General features: G+C 38.3%; 1 long non-coding RNA gene across 1 annotated transcript in view; it reads right to left on the reverse strand.

Annotated features, from left to right (window-relative positions):
- Window positions 1–15,652: 15,652 nt before the first annotated feature.
- LOC126293611 (uncharacterized) overlaps window positions 15,653–23,121 on the reverse strand; it is a 52,120-nt gene continuing 44,651 nt past the window's right edge. Inside the window, exon 4 of the long non-coding RNA XR_007552319.1 lies at window positions 15,653–16,597. This is a non-coding gene — a long non-coding RNA (uncharacterized LOC126293611). The remainder of the gene's footprint in view (window positions 16,598–23,121) is intronic.

Raw genomic sequence — 23,121 nt, forward strand, 5'->3', positions numbered from 1 at the left:
AATAGCGAATCGGAGAGAAAAGTGTAATTGTCTTGCGCCTAACATACATTCGTGGAGGGCGATGGCTAAACTAGAAGAGTCAATTACAAAACACTGTATCATTCCCACTGAATGTTGGTGTCGAGCAACCAAAACCATCTGTTCATCAAAGGGTAACGATGGAACGTGGGAGTTTAAATAGAACAGAAAAAACAAGACATTATGGTCATATCTGTTATTATTGCATGAACTGTAACATTTCTTATTGTTGTACGATCTTTATGACAATTTGCTTCGAAGGGATCTCGTTACGAGTTAAGTTTTGGGGACAAGGTCACGTTGGAGTAGTTCGTAGACCCTACCTAATGCAGCTATTCTGGAATCAGGTGCTACCGTGACCATTGTGTGTTGTCAATGACTTAGGATCATAAAGTATATTTATTCTACAAAATATGCATTAATAATTGTATGTAAAGCTGATAACATAACCACTCGCAGAAGCTCTCCAGAGGCCATGGGATTCTTGCATTCAGATACATTTATGCTCAGCCTCTAATGGCCATTTCCTTGACAGGAAAAATGGCTCTGAGCACTATGGGACTCAACTGCTGTGGTCATCAGTCCCCTAGAACTACTTAAACCTAACTAACCTAAGGACATCACACACATCCATGCCCGAGGCAGGATTCAAACCTGCGACCGTAGCAGTCGCACGGTTCCGGACTCCGCGCCTAGAACCGCGAGACCACCGCGGCCGGCCCCTTGACAGGAGATTCTTTTGATGTACACTACTACAATGTTTTTAAAAGTAATTCCAGTTGCCCAAAATTTCTTGGCTCCTTGTTCTCTTTCATTGTCTTCAACTTGCAATTATCAGCAAATAAGGGAGCCAACATTTCCTGTTCTAATTGTGTGTGTGTTTGTTCTTTTTAGAAACAAAAAAATTACAAGAATGTACTTAAGAACTTGAGTTGACTACTTACTTGTCACTGGACATGACCAACACAATACGTGTCTACAGGAGCTTCTGAAAGTGGACAAGAAACACAGCAAACCACATGACCATTTCACACATCCTTCCATCAGCTTAGTCAGGGAGGAAGTTTTACCATGGTGGCACTGTGTAATGGTGTGGTATGACTTGTAGAGTGCTACTCTGCTGCAGAAACACACTGATGTGCAACACTTGTGTTTGCATATCAGTATATGAACCATTGCTAATTTGAAGGAACCCCATGATATAGTTGAGAAGCTTGTCTCCATTTTGACAGATTGCTATAAAAGCTAAACATTAGTTTTTCATGGTGCCCTCACAGCTGTACTCTGGCAATTACATCCAGACTTAATCCTCTGCTCTACATTGTTGGGTGCTCTGTTTTGAAAACTTGTGTTGTATTAAAACTGTGTGCAAACTAAATTCTACGGATGAACAAATCAGTCGGTCAGTCAACTGAATATTCCCATACTTTGCCTCCATGTTCATTCTAATTAGCCAACCATCAGCAGTGTAATATTTTTGATCTTGTAACCCCCCATGTTGTGCATTTTTGCTTACAATTCTTCATTAATAATTATTGCCCAATTTTGATTTGTAATAATTCACTGTTAACCAGTGATCTCTATTTATTTGTGATAGGATTCTAGTGACTATTTGTGATTGGACCCAAACGCCAAACCAAATGTCACATTTTTGGGTTACTTATATGTAGCCTAAGCTTTTGCAGCCTCTGTACATGCTGACAGGAGTACTGTCACAAATCTGTGTGTCTTTTGACCGAAAACAGTTTCAATAGCAGTTGGTTAAATTCTTGCCCTTGAGCAACATGACGAGCCAGAGCAGTGCTGAAAGGTGGTAAGACATAGCATCATGAAGCGCATTCAGGAGATGTGGGGCTACATATTAGAAGAGCTGTGTCACCTGCAGAAGTAGCTGGTCAAGATGGGAAACACACTAAGCAGTCAATGGCAGTAGCAGCAGCCTTAGTCATCAGACCATGTGGGATACATCGACATGACCCGGAAGGAAAACAGGTGACAGGATGTGGCTGTGTATTGTACAAGCAAAGTGGAGGCACATTAGATATGCTTTATTACCTTCACAGATTTCTCCGTTTTTAGTAGAAGGAAAAAAAAAATACTATTCTGTCTGTCTTTGGCAAAGTTGTGTAGGTGGTGACAGGATCTAGGCTTAATGCAGAATTTGTGAATGTTTACATATATGTAAGGTGACTTCTGGTATTTCCTCTGTGTGTATGTTGAGACCACATGTCAGATATATTTACTTCGCAAATGTAGATTCCAACATTTCACACATAACTTAAAGGTCCTCTTTCTGTCGTAACTCCACATATTTTGGACTGATTTTATTCAAATATATGCATGTAGGTTTGGATTATGAATGCAGAAAAAAAAGAACCCTTGCTGTATACTCTGCTGTAAACTACATGTTTCAAAAATAGATATGGAATGTATTTGTCTGAAATATGCTTGGGATCTTGCTGTCGTCCTGGTGAAACAACAGAGGGACAGGATTAAAGCTCCTTGCTTACCTGCTGTTGGTTAATATATTGCTACTGATAACATCTGATGACCACCACCACCACTGGTTGTGTGATGGTGCTGTAGTATAGTCAATAAAAGATGATCCCATGCAGCTGCAGTGGGCTCAGTATTGCTGATTTGTGCATCTCCTTCACCCAGTCACATAATGCAATTTGGTATTTGTCTCTGTGGAAACACCTCAGCTCTGTAGATTGCTACTGCTTTCGCCTGTAGCCATTTGCACTTCAAACTGAAAACTGCTAACACCACTACTGGCAATCCAGGACATTCTTTTGCCAAACTTCATTTTCTGTGACAGTTTTGATGACTGAGGATTTAAACTGCTGTACACATCCCATAAAAATGATGGGAGATTAAAATGTCGAAATATTTATGGTTGTCAATAATGTTACTGGGTGCAGTCCCAGAAGTTATTTGAACATTCAGTATTCTGGGTAAAGCTCATGTCATCATACATTTCTGCTTTTACTTGATGTTTTACATAATTTCAAGATGTATCTACATGATTCAAGGTACCATGTATCTTTGAGAATTTCTGGGAGTTTGCATGAGTCATGAATAATAGGTCTCCATAGTCAACCAACATGCACATGTTTCAATTGTGTGTTCTAAAACTTTTGGCAGCATATTTGTTTTGGAAAATTGTTGCCACTTCACTGCAGTGTGTACTGTCTGCATTTGACATAAATTTGAGCAGTTTTATGAGAGTTTGATATGCAAATTTGCTGAAGAGATGTTAAGCATTTTTCCCACTCACCATATGCAAGTGGAATGGAATGAACTACCGTTACCTGGAGCAGTGTGAAGTACCTTCTCTCATGAACTCCACAGTGCTGTGCAGAGTGTGGATGTAGATCAACTCTCACATCTCTTCTTCTCTAACTACTGACAGTGAGCTCACCCTGAGTCTGACACTGCAAAATATCTGATGCTATCACAATTCTTTCATTACAAGATTCAGCCTCAGCTTACACAAAGGGTACAATTACCAATGATGTCTGAAAAGGAAAGGGAATACCCAACCACAATAAATGTATTTTAATAATGTAACAATATTATGAAAAGGATAGTTGCTACTTGCCGTACAGCAGAGATTCTAAGGCGCAGATGGGCACAACAAAAAGACTGTCACAAAATAAGCTCTTGGCCAACAAGGCGGCCTTCACCAAAAATAGATGACAGAGACAGAGCTGAAGCCAGAGACTGTGTCAGCAGAGAGAGAGAGAGAGAGAGAGAGAGAGAGAGAGCGTATTTTGGACAAAGGCTTTGTTTCCCAAAAGCTAATTTTGTGACAGTCCTTTTCTTGTGCCTATCGGCGACGCAGAATTTACACTATATGGTGAGTAGCAACTATCCTTTTCATAATATTGTCACATTCCATTCTGGATTTTCTATTGTTTTATTTAAATAATGTCATAGTTCCACCATCAAGAGCTGCTGAGATATTATGACCAGTTTCAATCTTCAGACCATTGTGAGGTATCCTGTGTACAAAAGGAGATAACCTGTGAAATGCATTTCATATTTCACTGTCAATACAATACTACTTGGTGTATGTACTAATGAAAAGTCACCTAATAACACATCACCTATTAGTGCTTATGAAAATTCACGTAATACATCACCTACTAACAAAGTGTTTTAAAACAGTTAACATGGCCTATGGCATTATACAGCATAACATCCACCAAAGACATAGAAATTAAAAGTATGATACAGAAAGTATTGCTGCTGATAGTGTACAGACGTACAACGAATTACTTACATGTGATGCATTTATACACCATGTTCTACATGTACAATCTAATTCCAACATTCCATGCAGACACACACTTAATACTGGTGACTACATAGCTGTTTTATGTCCACAAGTCAAATGAAAAATGATACAGAGAGTTTGCATACATAACACATTAGTTAACTGAAAAGGCAAGATCAGTTCCTGAATGTTCTACAGAGCTTCAACTTGCATCAGTACATCACTAGCCCTACAAGAGTAACAAACTCTTCGGAAAGTCTCATAATTTCTTCAGAAATCTAGGAACTACAGATAAAGATGTAATTATTGTCAGCCTAGGAGTATCGAACAACAATGCAATAATCCTTGATATTCTCACAGCCCCAGTGACTAAAGATGCTTCACATAAAATGTACAACAGAAATTTCTCCTCTAACAGTTGCAGTCATTTCGTAAATACACTGGTTAACCAATCATGGGCAAAAGTATTGTTACAATCAAGCACAAATTCTGCATATGTTTTCTTTTCCCTCTTTATGTTAAAGTTTGAAATGCATTTTCTGAAAAATCTTGTCAGAACAAACTCATACAGGTATTTACAAACTAATTCCTGGATTACGACAGGTATTAGAAATTCATCCAGGACAATGAAAATGCTTAACTCTAAAATGAAAAAGTTAACTGACCCCAAGTTTGAAGAACATGTAATAAACTACAAAAAGATATATATAGAAAGTTAATAGTAAAAGCAAAATTACTAAGTAGTGATATATTAATAAGAAAATCGGGCAATCAATCAAGAACTACTTGGGAAATAATAAAAAGGGAAACAGGTAATAGCCTCATGGATCAGGGAATAGTACTCAAAAATTGTGAAAATGTTGAATTAAAAGACGAAACTCTGGAAAATTACATTAATAACAATTGTTTAAGTGTACCTGTGTCATCAAGCAATAACTTTAATATTTCATTTGCATTCGTGGGAGTTAACACATACTACTGGCTGGTTTCGAAGATGTTAATTTCTTGCATTTGGTAAAGGTGATAAATAGTCTAAAACCAAAAATGTCTGCAGGTGTGTATGAAGTGTCAGTAATTGAAAAAGTTACCCAACAAATTATAAAGCCCCTGGTACATATTGCCAATTTGTCATTGCAGAGGTTGAAAATCTTCAAGGTTAGACAGCTGTTTAATATAGGAGATCCATATATAATTTAGAAAATTGCAGACCAATTTCCATTCTCTAAACATTTTCCAAAATTTTAGAGGCATTAGTGAAAAATCAGGCTCATAAGTTACTTAGATACATACAAACTTCTGAACTGCATGCAACATGGCTTCCTTTCAGGCCACAGCACACAATCAGCCAACCATGCCAACACTGATGACATTGTTAGGAATATTGACAACAAAAAATGTGTAGTGGGAATTGACTTAGGTCTATCAAAAGACTTTGATACAGTAAATCACCACATTTTGCTTAACAAGGAGGAGGCAATAGGAGTAAGCAGAGTTGTGTGTAAATGGTTTGGATCTTACCTTCAAAACAAAACTCAGGTCACAGAAATCATCTCGGACCACAATAACCAGAAACTAAAATGGGTTTCAGATGCAAAAAAAGGGGAAATAGGCATCCTGCAGGGCAGTGTTCTTGGGCTCTTATTGTTCTTGGTTTATATAAATGACAATCTAAATATTCATTATTCGTGTGTTAATGTCAGTCCTAAAAGGAAACTATGGTTCTGCAATAGCTGTTTCAAAGGCAACTTAGGCCAAAAACCTAATATGAGAAACACCAAAGACAAAGTTATCAGTGCTCTACTGGAAGAGTTTTCAGTTATAAAACATCACGAACACGAACAGTATGAAAAAGAAGCAAAGAGGCTTCGTGTTTTACCTCAAGATACTGTAACTTTTGTTAATAACAGTTCTGTTGTTTATGTTTGTAGAAAGTGCGGGAAAAACACAAACAGTGGTGTAACCTGTTGCGAGTGCGAAAGAAAACATCAGTCTAAAACTCCCGACCATGTTCCAAAACTTTACATTTTAGGCGGTAGCCACAGCCGCGGTATTGTCTCACGCATAAATAAAGCTTCAAACGTGAAATCGATGAGCTTTGTAATGCCTGGGGCGCCCCTCTCAGAAATAATAAAACTAGTTTTTTTCTGAAGAAATAAAAAAGCTGTCTTTGAAAGATTTTGTTGTCCTCTTTGGTGGATCTAATGACATTTATCAAAATGATACATCTAAAGCCTGCTGCGAATTAAACAAGTGCTTATCTGAACTAAGTCATACAAACGTTATCCTCGTAAATAAACCACAACGGTACGACTTGATGTCCTGGTCGTGTGTAAACAAGGAAATTAGTGCCGCCAATGAACTTTTTTCCAGTATATGCAAACAATATAGAAATGTTTCTGTTGTTAATATTAATACCATTGGACGCAGATTCCACACTACTCATGGGCTGCACTTAAATGGCCTTGGAAAGCAACTTGTTACATTAAAGCTGATGGAAATTATTCAAAGACTGCAATACTTACCAATAACATCATCAGTGGTACCTGTATCATCATCACAGAAAGTATCTCTAGGAGTGACTAATGCAGAATCAGATACACTAACAGAAAATGCAGCAGAAGTACCTAAAGAAGCAATACTAACAGAAGTAGAATCAACAGCAGCGTCAGAAGAACCACATTCAGTAACAACAGAAGTAACTCCTCCAGCATTATAACCAGCTTCTACAGCAGTAACACCATCTCCCTCACCAGCAGTAGCAGCACAAACTACTTCACCAGCAATAGCAGAAGAAACACCATCAGCAACAGCAGAAGCAACTCCTCCAGCAGTAGAACCAGTCCCTATAGCAGCAGCACCATCTCCCACACCAGCAGTAGCAGAACCAACTCCTTTACCAGTAATAGCAGAAACAACTCCTCCACCAGCAGCAACTAAACCAACTTCACCAACAGCAGAAACAGTACCAGCTCCTCCTCCATCACCTTCAAGAGTAGCAGAAAAGAATAGACCAGTCACAGTAAGTAAAGTATTATCTTTGTCTCATGATGAAGTGATACCAAATGTTTTGGGAAAACATGTTCCTGTAAAACTTGTGGACAGTAAAGTGAAACAAACTTCCAAGCATAGAAATGAAGATTTTTTATGGTTTAGCCCAAGGAAGTCCAACTGCCACCTAACATAGATTCCAGAGCTGAAAAAAAACAAATGTTCTCCATTGCCCCATAATACTGTACTCCTCCCCTCCTGCGACTGTAACTCTGTCTTATTTCTGCACTTAAATGCCAGGTCTCTGAAAAAATAAAGCTGATGAGCTTGGTATACTATTAAAAAGTACCAAAAGAATGATTTTATGTATAAATGAACATTGGTTAAAGGAAGAGGATATAAAACTGTATGTACCGTCAGGTTTCAGATTAACTACATACTTCTGCAGACCCAGTGAATCCTATGGGGGTTCATCCATATATATTAGCAATGATCTATACTTAAAATTTTCTGTTCTTGAAGTTAGTGACCTATGCATTAAAGGTGCTTTTGAAGCAGCTGCTTTTATTATACCTAGTATACAGCTCATAACTGTGTCTTTATATCACACACCTGAAAGTAATGTAGAACAATTTATAGAACGTTTAGAAAAACTTGTGATCAGTATACAAAAATATACTAAATAGAAAATTTTAATCTTTGGGGATCTAAACATAGACATTAGGAAAATGACAGCCAGAAATGTTAATTTAGTAAACATGTTAAGATCCTATAATCTCTTTTGTGCTAATGAAAGTCCTACAAGGCACTCCTCCTGTCTTGACAATCTAATAACAAATGTGATTTTGAGCTAGGCTTATTTAATGTCTATTACCTGACAGACCATAGAGGTATATGGGTGAAACTAATTACTAAAAAACCAAAAGAAGACGAGGAACAAACTCAGTGTGTCAGACTATCTACAGATACAAATATTAGCAAGTATAGAGAAGAACTTAAGTCTATAGATTGGAATACTGTTATACATTCCTCCAGAGATGTTGATGAAGCCTTCAGCACATTCCTCAAAATCATTTCTGAAATCTTCCACACATGCTGTCCACTGGTTAAAAAACAAAAAAGTTAGGAAACCTAGCCACTCAACTTTACAGAAGTGGTTTTCACCCCAATTACAAAAACTGACACTATTGGAAATTACTTGTCACGATAAGGTCAAAAAGGGAGCAGTAGATAAAGAAACTTACAAAAACCCGAAAAGAAAATACAGATCTGAAATTAAAATAGCCAAGTGTAAGGCAAATGGTGATTTCATTTAAAAATCACACAATAAATGTAAGGCTGCATGGAAAGTGATAAAAGCAGAGCTAGGTATGGATATAAACTACAAAGACAACACAAATGCTGCTAACGTCACTGCTGATGATTTCAATCACTTTTTTTGTCAACTCTGCCAATCAGCCTTCGAACCCACAGCAACCAGAATTCCAATTCAACACATACACCTATTTCTCACCCCATATCTGGCAGAAATTTTCAACAAAACATTACAAACGTAGTGTCAGCTTGTAAATGGAGAGAATATAATTAAAGCAACCTCTAAATTATGATACTCTAGATCTGAAGATGTGTTTGGCCTGTCAAACTATGTAATTAAAAAACTTTTAGATCTCATATCATATCCTCTTTGCATACTGATAAACTGGATGCTCTCGAGTGGACACTTTCCAGAATGTCTCAAAAAAACAGTTGTCATACCATTATACAAAAAGGGCGACAAGTCCTGTATCAATAATTATAGACCAATTTCACTTGTGCCTATTCTCTCAAAAATAATAGAACATTGTATACTGCAGCAAATATGCATACACCTATCAGACAATAATATATTAAATGATTCTCAGTATGGATTCAGGTCAAACTTATCAACAGTCAAAGCAGTTGAAAACATTATCTCTTTTGTACTAAGCATATTTGAGTCAGAATTATCTGCTGAAGCCATGCTAATTGACTTGAGTAAGGCTTTCGACTCAGTTAACCACAAATTATTGTTAGATAAAGTATGTTGCTATGGAATCAAACACTTGGAACTCTCACTAATTGAATCATACCTCAGCAATAGAAAACAAATAGTAAAGCATAATGACCAACATTTACAGACTTAAGTATAAAACGAGGTGTTCCTCAGGGCTCAGTGCTTGGCCCTCTACTATTTATATAGTTTGTAAATGACTTTCCGAATAACTTACCCTGTAAATCTATCCTCTATGCTGATGACACAACATTAGCTAATTCTGGAAAGGATATAAACATATTGAAGGAGGAAAGTGAAGAGGGTCTCAAAATATCTAATATCTGGTTTAAAGCTAATGACTTATCTATGAACCATGAAAAGACTGTCAAGATAATCTACAGTTTATCAAACAGTAACATGGAGTTATCATCTTTTAAACTACTAGGAATACACATTGACTCAAAATTAACTTGGGACACACATACAGATTATGTATGTCGAAAGCTATCACGAGTTATCTACCGACTAGCCAAACTACACAAGTGTTGCACAAGATTTATTGCATCAGTCATACTGTGTGTTCTTTCATTGCCATCTACAATATGGCATTCTTTTATGGGGTAACTCTCCAGGAGCCTAAAAAATTTTCGCTTGGCAGAAGAAAGCAATTAGACGTTTTTACGGAATCACTGACAACAAGAGCTCATGTAGACCTTATTTTAGAGACTTAAAAATTCTCACAGTCCCACCTCTTTACATATATTGTTGCCCATTAAACATAAAAGAAAACTTAAACCACTACACTATAAGGAAATCAGTTCATCAACACAATACTCGACAAACAAATATGATTGATATACCCACAACCAGGCTTAAGAAAACCCAATCTAGCTATGAATACATAGGCATAAAATTATTCAACACTTTACCTGTACAGGCTCAATTGGTTTCAATGGATATTTTCAAAACTAAAACCAAAGTGGGGATGAAGAAAAATACTTTCTACAGTGTAGAAGAATTTCAGAATAGTTGTAAATATGATCTAACTTATTGATAAACTAAGGCTTACTGTTATGTATAGTTATGGACGTAGAGGCAGCTAGCTATAAGCTAATAGGGTACAACACTCATTTTTTTCCATGTAATATTTTTGTTATATGAAACATTATGTACAAATAGCTATAATACTTTTGACAACATTGATTGCATGTTAATGCTGATAAATTATGGCTTACTGTTATGTATGGATCTAGGTGTAGAGGCTGTTGTAAGCTAATAGTTTACAACATTGCTATATTTATACTATGTAATATTTTGGAATGTAAAACATACATGTACAAATAGCTGTAACTCTTCTGACGACATCGATTGCATGTTAATGCTGAAAGATGGATAAAATAAATAAATAAATAAATATTGCTACCAAAATTATGTTGTTTGGAGATGACATGGGCATAATTAGAAGTGATGATAAAAATAACTATCCACCACAACTAACATAGTCCTGAAATATATACACCAGTGGTTTAAGGCAAACAAATTAACATTTAACTTAATTAAAACAAATTATAACCAATATGGCAAAGCAACTGAAGGAAATAACGTCCTGTTAAAACTGAGTGGCAAGAGAAGGAGAACGTGCAATCCATCAAGTTACTGGGCATGCACATCGATCAAAACATAAGCTGGAAAGAGCGTAACAAATATTTACCCCACAGGCTCAATCTGGCATGTTTCACATTGAGGATAATATGTAGAGTATGCAGCATAGAGTGAGCTAGATTAGCGTATTTTGCTATTGTGTCTTATGGTATAGTATTCTGGGGTAAACAGTGTAAATGAAGGAAATAACAGGTGAAGTAAAATTTAAGACAGAGCATGAAAATTACCTTTTAAGAAAAAGTTTCTATAACGTAGATGAGTACTTTGAATGCGTGTAAAATTATTGTCTTAACATTTAAGTACATGCTCATGACAAATGTTGTACTCTCAAAAATTCATAGAAAATAGCTATTTAAGTGGCATTCTGTTATGTTTGTACTACATGTACTTTGCAAGTTAATTAAACTTGTGACAATTCCTAAATCACATCAAAGATTTAGAGAAAGATGATAATAAAATAAAATGAAATGAAATTATACATGTTGTATATCATATGACACTCTGATCATTTATGACAGTCATATATAAAAACTCAGCAATCTATACTTTGTATGCAATAGTATACTATGTGTATTACAACAACATTAGCATTGTCAGTCATGAAGTGCTAATAAGTAGCAACTAATATTTTTGTATTCCCTTGTATCTGAATTTTCTCCTCCTTACATTTTGTAACACTGTGACCTTTGAGGGAAACAACACTCTTTAGTTTTAATGTAAGTGGAGTACAAGAAAGTACATTTTAATACATTTTTTATGTATGGTACATTACTGACTTGAAGTGATATGTACATATGCTCACAGTTACGTTCTAATTTCTTACAGGAAACATTAACCATAGTGAACTATAATATGTAGGCTGATAATATGTAGGAACATAGTTACATACACAGTATCTTATTGATAACATGCACAGTCAGTGAAAATTAGTGCACTAAGTGATAAAACAATAGTTCCATATGGTGTATAGCTAATATGAATTGACTGAATGTTGTACAAGGTAACAGAAACACTTCATCAAACTGCATTGTATTGACAGTTACATATGAAATGCATTTCATGAGTCATCTCCCTTGATATACAGCATAACTAATGATGATACCTTAGTGTTATAATTTGGCATAAAAACATAAAAAAATTGTTTTTTACATCAGAAAATTCACCACATTGTCTGCTATAACCTAGTGAAAACCATACTTCGATACATTTACTACTCTAGTATATGTTTTGGATAGTGTGTTTCAACTGCACATCTTAAGTTTTCCCTCATTTATGACTTCTAGTGTGTACTTTAAGTTGATGTTTTGGGCCCCAATGATTATCTCTTAGTTTGTAAGAGGTAGCACAGTAAACAGATTGATGTAACAGCTGTCTGCAACTATTCATAAACAACTTTGATACCTTCTGTGCCTTAGGTGTGCTTTTTGTGCACCAACAACTGTTTTCAACATTCACCAGGGCCACTCAGTGAACTGTTAATTGACATTTCAACTAACCGTCTTTTGAAGACAGGTCCCTGAAGTCAGACACTGATGAATGGGCCAGAGTGGGCAGCTATGAGGTGTGGCGAGAGCTTGAGGCTGTCGGGTTGAGTGCCCTGTTCCAGAGGTGGCTGTAGAGTTTATGGAACCTGTAAGACTGTAATACTGCTTGCAAGCTCATCCATGCCCTCAACAAGCTAGGTAGGGGTGTCAGTGAGTATGTAGTTAATGCTGGGTTTACGAAGCATTGTATAACTGCCCCAGATACTCAGCCTGTTTATAATTAACTATCTCATTATGTGGTATTATTTTATGAAAATTGTAGATCAATAAAATGATGCAGTGAGAATAATGGAAGGAGGAAAGAAAAACAATCATCATATAGTTTATATGTTTAAGATAATTACACATCATTAGAGGTTGGAAATGATTGCTGTATACTCACTTTAAACTCACTAGAGGGTCCTATGACGTTATCTGCGAACTGGCCATCTCTGCAAACTTAATTTTTAAAATATTTATTCTCTATTCAGAAAATGTCTAACAATTATGTTAACAAAGAGATAGAGGGGCTGGCCAGTACTTACCTCAGCCCAGTACAGCCGATAGATACACAAAAAACAACCGAAAATTTACGTTCCTAGCTTTCGGAATAAATGTGCCTTCATCAGGGAGGAGATAGGGGAAAGAAAGGGAAGAAGGGAAAGTGGATTTAGTTACTCACAACCCAGGTTATGAAGCAACAGAGAAAGGAAAACAGGGAGGGTAGCAAGGATGGAGGCATGGTTGTCAGAGGGAAGCCAAAGATATTCTACTGTAAGTACTGTGCCAGCTTCAAACCAAAGAGGATGCATACAGAAGTAAAGAGGTATATAGTATAAAGATGTAGGATGAAAAGATGCATGAATGGCTAAAGAGGAAAGGGAAAGAGGAGAAGACTGAAGAGTAAATTGGAGTGAGGTGGTTTAGCGTAGGTTCAGTCCAAGGGGATGGCAGGATGAAAGGATGTGTTGAGTGTAAGTTCCCATGTGCGCAGTTCAGAGGGACTGGTGTTGGGTGGGAGAAGCCAAATGGCACATATGGTGTAGCAGGTTCCTAGGTCCCTAGAATTATGCTGGAGGGCATGCTCCACTACTGGGTATTGGATGTCTCCTAGGCGGACAGTTCGTCTGTGTCCGTTCATGCGTTCAGCCAGTTTAGTTGTTGTCATACCAATGTAAAAGGCTGTGCAGTGCAGGCATGTCAGCTGATAAATGACGTGTAGTTTCACACGTGGCCCTGCCTTGAATTGTGTATGTTTTACCACTAGTGGGGCTGGAGTAGGTGGTTGTGGGAGGATGCATGGGGCAGGTTTTGCAGCGGGGTTGGTTACAGGGTAGGAACCGCTAGGTAGAGAAGGTAGTCTGGGAATATTGTAGGGTTTAATAAGGATGTTACGGAGGATAGGGGGGCGACGAAAGGCAACTCTGGGTGGTGTGGGGAGAATTTTTTCAGAGGTTGACTTGAGAAAGTCCTATCCCTGACGGAGTAATTTATTGATGTATTCGAGGCCAGGATAATATTGGGTGACAAGGGGGATGCTTCTGTGCGGTCTGAGGGTAGGAACATTGTTGTTGAACGGGGAGGAATGTATTGCTCGGGAGATCTGTTTGTGGACAAGGTCTGCAGGATAGTTGCGGGAGAGGAAAGCACTGGTCAGGTTATTGGTGTAATTGTTGAGGGATTCGTCACTGGAGCAGATACGTTTGCCCCGAATACCTAGGCTGTAGGGAAGGAGGAAGCATCTAATGTGGAATGGATGGCAGCTATCAAAGTGAAGGTACTGTTGTTTGTTTGTGGGTTTGATATGGACAGAGGTGTGGATGTGAGCTTCAACAAGATGAAGGTCAACACCAAGGAAGGTGGCTTGGCTTTTGGAGAAGGACCAGGTGAAATTCAGTTTCGAAAAGGAGTTGAGGTTATGGAGAAAATTAAGGAGTGTTTCTTCACCATGAGTCCAGACCACAAAGATGTCATCTATAAACCTATACCAGGCCAGGGGAAGCAGCTGTTGGGTCTTCAGGAAAGCCTCCTCTATGCGTCCCATGAAGAGGTTGGCAATACATTCCTCCCCGTCCAACAACAATGTTCCTACCCTCAGAACACACAGAAGCATCCCCTTGTCACCCAATATTATCCTGGCCTCGAATACATCAATAAATTACTCCACCAGGGATATGACTTTCTCAAGTCAACCCCTGAAATGAGATCATCCCTTGACAAAATTCTCCCCACACGACCCAGAGTTGCCTTTCGTCGCCCCCCTAACCTCCGTAACATCCTTGTTAAACCCTACAATATTCCCAGACTACCTTCTCTACCCAGCGGTTCCTACCCCTGTAACCGACCCCGCTGCAAAACCTGCCCCATGCATACCCCCACAACCATCTACTCCAGACCCACTACTGGTAAAACGTACACAATTCAATGCAGGGCCACATGTGATACTACACATGTCATTTATCAGCTGACATGCCTGCACTGCACAGCCTTTTACATTGGTATGACAACAACTAAACTGGCTGAGCGCATGAACGGACACAGACGAACTGTCCACCTAGGAGATGTCAATACCCAGTAGTGGAGCATGCCCTCCAGCATAATTCTAGGGACCTAGGAACCTGCTACACCATATGTGCCATTTGGCTTCTCCCACCCAACACCAGTCCCTCTGAACTGCGCACATGGGAACTTACACTCCAACACATCCTTTCATCCCGCCATCCCCCTGGACTGAACCTACGCTAAACCACCTCACTCCAATTTACTCTTCAGTCTTCTCCTCTTTCCCTTTCCTCTTTAGCCATTCATACATCTTTTCATCCTACATCTTTATACTATATACCTCTTTACTTCTGTATGCATCCTCTTTGGTTTGAAGCTGGTACAGTACTTACAATAGAATATCTTTGGCTTCCCTCTGACAGCCATGCCTCCATCCTTGCTACCCTCCCTGTTTTCCTTTCCCTGTTGCTTCATAACCTGGGTTGTGAGTAACTAAATCCACTTTCCCTTCTCTTTCTTTCCCCTCTCTCCTCCCTGATGAAGGAACATTTATTCCGAAAGCTAGGAACGTAAATTTTCGGTTGTTTTTTGTGTATCTATCGGCTGTACTGAGCTGAGGTTAGTACTGGCCAGCCCCTCTCTCTCTTTGTTAGTATTTGTTTCACATATTTATATGAGATTTTCCATTAATTATTAACAATTATGTTACAAATACTATGCAGATAGGACCAGTTCAAGACACAGGTGACACAAACAGAGAGCTGGAGTGCCAAACTGGGAGAGGTGCCAGCAGCATCATAGCTATAAGAATTCTGTACAGCACGTACCACAACTAATAGCAGATGCCTGGGGCACCAAGCTGACAGCATAACCCAAGTGCAAAACTTTTTATGTAGTGTATATCAAAATTAGTAGTGGAAAATGAGACGGATGAAAGTGCACAATGGCAAATGTGAGGGAAGGGGGGAGGAGCACGATAAGTTACTTGTGCAGAAAAATGTTCTTGAACTGGCCCTTTATACAGTACATGCACTTCAGATACGTTGAAAATTCTTTGATGACAGTAGAAGAAAAATGGAGATCGGGATTACGTGTATTCACTAAATACTAATCAGATAAAAAGATAAATTTAAAGCAGTCTCCAAAAAAGTTACAGAAATGAGTGATAAGCTAAATAAATCACTGTTAATCTACTATTGTATGTTGTCATGACCAGAAGAATACACAAACAGTGCACTTTTAGGTTGCAGGGACATTGCTCTTTGCCCACTTTCTATTTAACGGAGCACAATTGTGTGGAGGTGGAATAAGCAAGAATACAACTGTTTTGTTTGCAGCAAAACAAATTTTGTATGTTTTTCGTCTGAAAGGTGGAATGTAGCATCAAACTTTATCCAGGCATCATTCTTTCTTTTATGGAACATATTTGCACACCCAAAATCATCTTGCTCCTCACGCCAACAGCAACCTTCCACATAATCCCCAAATCCAACAATCCTGGGTGGCCCATTGTAGACAGCTATTGTGGTCCCTCTGGAAGAATTTCTGCTCATGTTGACCAACAACTTCAGATACGATTCTGTATGCAGATGACTCAACAGCAGTAGTCTGCTGCAAAAACACTGAAGAATTAACACAGAAAACAAAACAGACTCTTCAAGAACTAGAAAGTTGGATAAATAATAATGCTATGAAACTAAACTTAACAAAAACACAAATTGTACAATTCAGGACCAAAAAAACTGTTGAATATGTGACAAAGTTAAGTTATGAAGGCAGAGAACTGATAACTGCAGATTCTGTCAAATTTCTGGGAGTGACCATAAATAAAAACTTGACATGGACTAATCATGTGGATTGCTTACTGAAACGGTTAAATAGTTTTGTTTACGCAATGAGGGTTCTGAACAAAGTAACTGACTTAAGTGTTAGGAAAATTGTGTATCATGCATATTTTATATCATTTGTAAGATATGGGTAAATTTTTTGGGGAGTTGAAAAAGGAAGCCTCCTCAGAGTGTTCAAGCTACAGAAAAAAATCATCAGAGCTATGACTGGAACAAACAATAGACAATCATGCAAACCCTTATTTGCAAGCCTCGACTTACTGACAGTTCCTTCCATGTTTATATACGAAACACTTCTCTTTGGTTTAAAAAACCCACATCTTTTTGAGGGAAACTCATTTTCACATTCTTATGGAACAAGGCACAAACAAGATTACATGTTACCTTGCCACAGGTTAACATTATTTGAAAATACGCCATATTATATGGCTTTGAAGCTTGGCAATAAAATCCGTTCAAAGTTGAAGGACTGCAAGCTAGAATTCACTTGTGCAAACATTGAAAAGTATTTAAAAAGCAAATGCTACTACAGTGTGGATGATTTTATAAACGAGGAAGGCAAGTAGGAGATATTCATGTGCTTGGTTTTCCTGTTTGTTCTACATTATGTTCGATGTGTATGCTTATGTTCCCTTTTAATGGAGGTATATGTTCTTTTTATATGTGTCCATACTTATAAACTATGTATCTAAATATCTAGATGTAAACATATATAATACTATTAAGAAAGTATGTGGTCTTTGGAGTATGTCTATATTTATAAACTCCAGAAACAAACATGATAAATACTTTAAAAGAATGATTTCAAACCACTGTGGAAATGTTAAGAAAAAGGAAGAACTCTAACATGTAATTATCTTCTTATCTTGTTATGTGCTTGTAGGAGCATCCACAATGCATTATTTTAATGTATCTTGTTGTAGTTGTTGTAGGTATACTTAGGTAGGCATAGAATTATTCATTGACGAGTCACCAATGTTTCAATCGAATGATTGTATATAACATGTCATGTGACAATAAAGATTCTATTCTATTCTATCTCCACCCACTAGCCAGAAACCTAGCCTCTCACATTAATGATACTAACCACTTCCTTCACCATCTTTCCACCATCCTCGCCCCTCTACCTCCTGAACCCCTATTTGTCACTGTTGATGTCACCACCTTCCACACCACAAAAATCCAACCCATGTAGCCTAACCACCTGTGGACAACACATCAGTAGTGACAAGAATTCTTTTCCCCATTACGTTTAAGGTCTCAGAAAGGTCTTTAGACAGGCAATACCCTCCCCCACCACCAAACCTAGTCCACAATCAGATTTCCCATGCCATTTCCTTATATACCCCAAATCCTCCCCCCCCCCCCCACCACCACCACCAACCACCAACCACCAACCACCAACCACCAACCACCAACCACCACTCAGCCACAGAGGTGCATCTCCCTCATCAGCCAATATCAGTCTTGAATGAAACAACTGAATCATATCCTTCACAAGAGCTATGATTATCTCTCACTCTTTCCTGAAGTGGGAGACATCCTACCCAAAATACTTCCTGCACTTCCTAAAGTGGTGTTCCATCAGCCACCCAACTTACACAACACCACCTTAGTGCATTCCTATGCCACCCCCACTCTGAAGCCCTTGCCACAAGAATATATTCCTGTGGCAGACCAAACTGCAAGACCTGCCCAATCCACCCACACCAGGCACCTCCAGTCCTGTCAAGTGCTTATCCTCACCATCAGAGGCTGGACCATTTATGAAAGCAGCCATTTCATACATCAACTATTCTGCAAGCCCTGTACAGCCTGTTATGTTGGGATGGCTATCAACCGATTGTCTACCAGGATGAATTGCCACTACCAGTCTGCTGTCAAGAACATAATTGACTGCCCAGTGGCACAACATGCTCAGTTTCAATGGCTGCTTCACAACCTATGCACTCTGGAACCTTTCCTCTGCCACAAGCTTCTCTGAACTGCACAGATGGGAGCTATCCTTACAACACATCCTCAGCTCCTGCAATTGTCCTGACCCCAAACTCAGGTACCCTCCTGTCCCCACACACTCCATCCAACAGTTTGCCCTTTCTCTGTCCTGACACCCTCTTCCTTATTGCATTCCCATGCGACTTCCAGCATGTGTTGCTTCCCAACACCAGTTATAATTGGACCAACCCATATACTTGGCAACTGCTCCTCCCAAATTCCTAAATGGCAATCTGGCCACCTCCCTCCAAACTGCTAACCACTCATCCCAGCCCCTCTTTGTGCCTCCTGCCTGCCTCTCCCTGTACCCACTCTACCCAATACTATCACCACCACAGCCAGTCACCTGGTGCAAAATAGCATTGGAACTGTCAGTCTAGCTGGCACCATGTGGGTACATATGCATGCGTATGAATGTGTGTAAGAGTGTGGGTCTTTTTGTATTTTACTGTAGCTCATCAATCGATAACTCCAAAAGCTAATAAGTTTTCCTTCTTTTGCATGTGCCTATCGACAGCTCAACACTTCTGCTTTTTGCCAAACCTAGAGTATTTTTACGATAATGATATGAATTCATAAATAATTAATATTAATCAAGAATAAGTATTAGTATGATTATTCATTTTTTTGTCTTGATGATCTGAAATCATACAGTTTTTCTTTTATATTAAATACAGGAAGCATCCAACAATGATGTTAACAAGTCATGAAATGTAGATAAAAAATATTCCGCAGGAGCAATTTATTCATAATTGTGCCAGTAATTTTGATAGTGAAAATTGGAAACCTGAGCTAGAAACAAAACAGAGCATCACACTTGCAATAATTCTGATGGACACCAATAATTATAATAATTCGTGAAGTGCCAATATATCCTTTTCCTAAAAAATGATCAATCAGGAAATAAACATTAACACTAATGCCATCTACAGGGTGTTTTGGAAAAATATTAACATACTTTAGGGGTATCAAAAAGGAAGCTGCCTGGCGGAATTTTTCACAGAGCATAATTTAACCATCACTGACACTTGGCTTAAAAACCATGAAAGAACATTGTACACACAGAAGAGACCTGGAGACACCGGAAGATTTCAGATTGATTATATAATGGTAAGAAAGAGATTTCGGGTACAGATTGTAAATTGGAAGACTCCCCAGGGGCAGATGTGAACTCTGAAGACAATTTATTGGCTGTTGACTGTATATTAAGAATCAAGAAACTGCAGAAAGGTAGGAAATTGAGGAGATGGGGGTCAGTGTAAGTTGAAAGAACCAGAGGTTCTTGGGAGTTTCATGGGGACCATTAGGCAACAATTGACAAGAACAAGGGAAACAAATGCAGTAGAAGATGAATTGGTAGCTTTGAGAAATGAAACAGGGAAGCCAACAGAGGCTCAAAACAGAACTGAGTTTACTTATCGGCTTCTCAGCCTTTGTGTTGTACAGAAAGGAGTGTGGTATTCAGCCATGAAAAATTGTTAACCACCGACTTAATGATGTAACAAATTTAACAGATGATTTGGACAGCCTGTACACTGTCATACTTTCCATTTTTAGTGCTAGAATTTTGAAACTGGTTCATTGCATATCATAATGAGAGAATGAAATTATGGTGCATGGAACACGGAAATAAGTAAGACATTTGTATACTTTTTATATTAGTCTGCACTGATTCTTTCACTTACATGGTACTAGTGAACTATGTGATAAATGTTCTGGTCAACCATCGGGATATACATTTTGCGAGCAGGTAAATATGATTTTATGCGAGGCCAAGTGAATGGTAATGTACACAAGGCTGTATGAAAATGTGCTTCTGGATAGAAGACAACCTTCAGTGCTGTTTATCATAAAATAACTGAGATAAGATCAGTAGCAACACAAATGGTGCATCAAGTTGGGCTAAGACTTGCTAGCAGATGTGACAAAAATGAATGCACAAATCAGATTGTGGAGGATTCAGTTGTCACCATGGCGGAGACAGGTGTACCATGTTGTACATCTCATTATGCCACATGGAGGGTACATAACAAACAGTTTTGTGTATGGTCTTCAGTATCTTTTCCCCACCAGTAGTAGGCCATGAGAGAACTATTGCTATTGATCTGTCCCACCAACTGCTAATCCACAGTTTGTGTCTTCTGTCTTGTTTACACATGAGCCAATATTTGAAATAAATGGGATAGCAAATTTTTGTGAACAATTTTTTGGGTGGATGATAATCCTTTTGTCACAACAATTCATATTAAACACCAGTTGGAGTTTCTGATTAAAATGTAGGCTGAAATTGTAGGTAGCTATCTACAAGAAATATATTGAAAGCACTCAAAGACTTCCTGCAGGTTAGCCTAGTGAAAATTTGAAGATGAGGCTTCAGCATATTTCAATCACATTATCAGAAATGCAGAGGATAATGTTACTGAGTTTGGGTACTGATGATCTGTTGGACTGTTGTTGGGATTTTGACTAATCTGATAATGGGGAGTCCTGAAATGTGTAATGATAAGATGTTAATAAAAATTATGTTGATGAGCGAGACTAGTGTACTTCCATCCACTGCTAAATATGGTCACAGATCGACTAAGATGCTTCCTGTCAAACACGATACAAAAAAAAAATGTTAGTGATAGCAGTTGGATATGTCAGTGATGATTAGTGGTACTGTCTACATGTTCTGCTGATGTCTGACCATTATTTGTGGGTCCGCGTAAGACAATAAGCATATGCAGCAACATTCCTAATGCAGTGACCCTTCATCAGACCATCATGGATACTAGCTAACCATTTGACATAGTCCAGGGGTGTTTCAAAGAATTTGACTGTATTTGGTGTCTATATGCTAATAGGGATATTTTGGTATTTGCCATCACTTTCTGATCTTATTATCATGGAGATTGTTTTTTTCTCAATAACAAATATATATTTTATGTATTATGTAGGTATATATGTATATCAGTTTCATAACCTGAGCTTCTTCATTAGGGGAGAGGAATCGGTAACGAAAGGATATAAAACTATTTGTGCCACATGTTGAATATCACATTATTTGCTCACAGAAATTTATCTCTTATCATATTAATCAATGGATTACATTATTTCAATGTCTTCTATTTTTTAAGTTTGAGCAACATGAAAAATGTTGAAGAATTGTGAGCTGAAAGATAAATGTTTGGGATACTTGATGCCAAGTGTAATCCAGAACCAGTATTTTGTCTAGATGTTTGTGACATATCATCTAAATGTGCACTAAAACTGGACACTAGATCAAACTCTGAATGCCCTAGAATTGCATTAACACAATCCTGCAGTACCTAGTTTGATGTATTGTTGAGCAATTCTGTCAATATGTTACAGAATGGTATCACTCTCTCTCTACATGTTCATGGAAAATTTCATTCTTTCACTTCTAGCACAGTAAATAGCATGTTGTATTTCCAACAGATGCATTTGCAACCATATATGAAGCATGGTTTAGTTTATAGTTGGGCAAAAAGTATGTAACACTACTGTGGTTATTGAGTAGTGCTGGTCGGATGTCCTGCAAATGTTGGCAAGGTGTACATCCAGATCTGTGTTGTGCTCATGAGGGAGGAGAGGGGGGGAAATGGTAGGTGAATCCACTTGCTGGAGGTTGGACACTCACTGCTCTGCAGCTTGATAAGGACATGTACGAGGAAGTGGAAGAGACGATTGTGTTTGTAATGGGTCACACTTGTAAGGTTTCCTTGACAGGATAACAGTGAAGACCTCAAAAGAAGTGAGAAAGGAGATGAAGAGATTGCAGAAGAGGCAACTCTATAAGCTAATGTCAATTTTGTACGGGGTGGGCAGCTGGTGATGTGGGTAGGCTGGTACCAGGCAGCGGCAGACACCATACTGACACGATTCACCAAGTACACGACACTTTAAATTGACCAAGATCAAAGGTGCAAGGGTGAAACCAATCACAGTCTGGTTCTTCAGCCACGACACTGTGACGTGGTAAGGAAATTAAAGATCTCTATGTTTTTTATGTTTCCAGAGAATAATGATGGCATTTCCTAGAGTAAAAAATTCTGGAGGTATATGTGGCCCCCTCCCAATTTAGATCTCCAGGTTGGCAGTATTTCAGGTGTCATCAAAAGAGATGACCATTTTAATAAGAACACTTCAAACAGCAGAGGAACTGGAAAATCTGAAGAAAGAAATCGAGAAATGTGATGTGAACATAATGTGTTTAAGCAAAGTGAGGTGGTTAAATAGTTGTGAAATACTGTCAGGTAAGTACGTTATGTTTTGTTCAGGTGGAAAAAG

This window comes from Schistocerca gregaria, chromosome 10, assembly GCF_023897955.1.
Source record: "Schistocerca gregaria isolate iqSchGreg1 chromosome 10, iqSchGreg1.2, whole genome shotgun sequence".
NCBI classification, from domain to species: Eukaryota; Metazoa; Arthropoda; class Insecta; order Orthoptera; family Acrididae; genus Schistocerca; species Schistocerca gregaria.